Genomic DNA, 3046 nt, shown 5'->3' with positions numbered 1-3046 from the left:
GGGGTCCTGCCTGTACCCAGAGTGCCCACCTTTCTCACCACCACAGAAATCAGAGAGTACAAACCCTGTGACTCTGATCACTGAGGCAGAGCCTTCTTCCAGATGTGGTCACTTTCCCAACACCAAAGCACTCAAACAGGGAGAACGACTAACACTGTGTATTGGTGGAAGAAGCTTCAACTGGGGTTCAGGCCTGAGCTTCTGCTACCATCTTAGAGATCAGGTCATTCCTCATACAGAAGTGAAGGTTCAGGGACCTCCTGGGACACTCTGCACCATTGCTGCTGCTGAATGCTGATGAAATCAATGTGGGAATCCCATTCCTCATGGAGCCAACACGTGAAGGACCTGGAACGATTCACACAAAAGAAAGATTTCCTGGAATGATGAGGAAAATAATGTTCTCAGTTATTCCTTCTTCCTTAGCCAACTATGACACCCTCACACTGAGGAAACACTGATCCCAGTGCACAGGGGGGAAATTCTTCCCCGGACACTCACATCAGAAAATCACTGGGCAAATACCTCCCAAGGAATTTATTAGGGTAAAAATGAGATACAAACTCATACACTGACAATTTTTCACTGCAAACACATACAAATGCATCACGTTCTGAGGGATGCTGAATGTAGTATTTCAGTAACCAATAGCTAGAAATAAAGCAAATCTGCTCCCATGCATCAATACTTGCATAAAGACCAGTATCACTGAAAAGGAGGGGTCTCACAACCATGCACACTGTGCCAGTTCAGATCGGGGGAACTTTTCCTTTACTAGCTCTCACAACTGACACTGGTACTGTCTCTTGGTAGGAAGTTTGACATATATATACACTGCCTGGGATCCATGATAACATCAATTGAAGGGTTAACTTAGAATCTTAGAACACGAGGTGATTGACATATGTTCACGAAAACATTAATCTATAATGCATGTAGATTTCAAGGATGAATGGCAACAAGACTCAACAAACACATGGTTTGTGATCTACCTCTCGTGTATCCTTAATTCTACTAATATTGTCCTCATAAATTGGAAAGGATTTATAAATTAATTACATGATTAGAAATATTTCTATTTTCTTTACTTATTTGAGAGTGAGAGAGCTAGAGAGGGAGCAAGAATAGTCTAGCTTGGGGAGAACAATATGGTGGATAGCGAGGAGCCGGAGAAGAAAAGAAGGAGAATAGAGGAGCTGCTGGCTTAGAAAATGGCTGTTGATGGTGGGTGTGGGGAGACTGGGAAGTTCGCTGGAACCATGTAAAGAAGTTCCTCGAGCGATCTGGACCCTTCACACACCCTGATTTCGAACTGAGCACTGAATCTCTCCAGTTTTTGTTAGATACATGTAAAGTTCTAGTCATTGTAGCTGGTGGCTTAGGATGTGAGCTCCTGAAAAATCTGGCGTTGTCTGGTTTTAGACAGATTCATGTTATAGACATGGACACTATAGATGTTTCCAATCTAAATAGGCAGTTTTTATTTAGGCCCAAAGATGTTGGAAGACCTAAGGCTGAAGTTGCTGCAGAATTTCTAAATGAAAGAGATCCTAACTGCAATGTAGTTCCACATTTCACCAAGATTCAGGATTTTAACGACACTTTCTATAGACAATTTCATATAATTGTATGTGGACTGGACTCTATCATAGCCAGAAGAGGGATAAATGCATGCTGATATCCTTTCTGAATTATGAAGATGGTGTATTAGATCCAAGCTCCATTGTCCCTTTAATAGATGGGGGGACAGAAGGTTTTAAAGGAAATGCCCAGGTGATTCTGCCTGGAATGACTGCTTGCGTTGAATGCACACTAGAACTGTATCCTCCACAGGTTAATTTTCCCATGTGCACCATTGCGTTTATGCCCAGGCTACCAGAACACTGTATTGAGTATGTAAGGATACTGCAGTGGCCTAAGGAGCAGCCTTTTGGAGAGGAATTCCATTAGATGGAGCTGATCCTGATCATATTCAGTGGATTTTCCAAAAGTCCCTCAAGAGGGCATCACAATATAATATTAGGGGTGTGACCTATAGACTCACTCAAGGAGTAGTAAAACAAATCATTCCTGCAGTAGCTTCTACAAATGTGGTCATAGCAGCTGTGTGTGCTACTGAGGATTTTAAAATAGCCACAAGTGCATATATTCCTCTTAATAATTACTTGGTATTCAATGATGTAGATGGACTATATACATACGCATTTGAAACAGAGAGAAAGGAAAACTGCCCAGCTTATAGTCAGCTTCCTCAAAATATTCAGTTTTCTCCATCTGCTAAACTACAGGAGGTTTTGGATTATTTAACCAATAGTGCTTCTCTGCAGATAATATCTCCAGCCATCACAGCTACATTAGCGGGAAAATATAGAATACTTTACCTACAGTCAGTAACCTCTATTGAAGAATGAACAAGACCAAATCTCTCCAAAACGTTGAAAGAATTGGGACTCGTTGATGGGCAAGAACTGGCAGATGCTGATGTCACCACACCACAGACTGTACTATTCAAACTTCATTTTACTTCTTAAGGAAAACAAACTTGTACATAATAGAAAACTCATGGAAATATATTATGTGGATGCTAAGACATTTAATGTCATTTTTAGCATTAGTGTTGCTGGAATTTGACTTTTATATAATGAACCACTCTTTTTAAAATTTATAACTTCCCCTTGAAGACAGAATTTTAGGGTTGGTACTTGTAAGCATTTTCATTAGTAATATGGGAAATGATGCTTGTAGAGAGAGAATGAACAAACGTATTGCTTCTTTCAAAAGAAAAGGCAAGCGCTCTCTTGTGTCTGACTTTTGTTACTGTGGTCTAATAATGCATTCCTCAGTTTTCATTTGAGCACCCACATAAAGAAAAGATGTCCCTCTAAAGAAAAAAAAATTAAGGTTTAAATGACCTTGACTATAACACCCTGACATCTAGAACATGTTAAACATAGCCCATTTCTTGCTTGATTTAACTCATTTAATTGTGGTTGTCCAAATTAATATTAATTATTGCAAAGGTTACCTTGTCTATAATAATTTGTAA

At 39.7% G+C, this 3046-nt stretch overlaps 1 pseudogene; it reads left to right on the top strand.

The window, feature by feature from the left end:
• Window positions 1-1211: 1211 nt before the first annotated feature.
• Window positions 1212-2651, top strand: LOC122903981 (annotated as a pseudogene).
• The last annotated feature ends 395 nt before the right edge of the window (window positions 2652-3046 follow it).

Source organism: Neovison vison, chromosome 4 (assembly GCF_020171115.1).
Source record: "Neovison vison isolate M4711 chromosome 4, ASM_NN_V1, whole genome shotgun sequence".
Taxonomy (NCBI): Eukaryota; Metazoa; Chordata; class Mammalia; order Carnivora; family Mustelidae; genus Neogale; species Neogale vison.
This window is presented reverse-complemented; position numbering and strand designations above follow the sequence as displayed.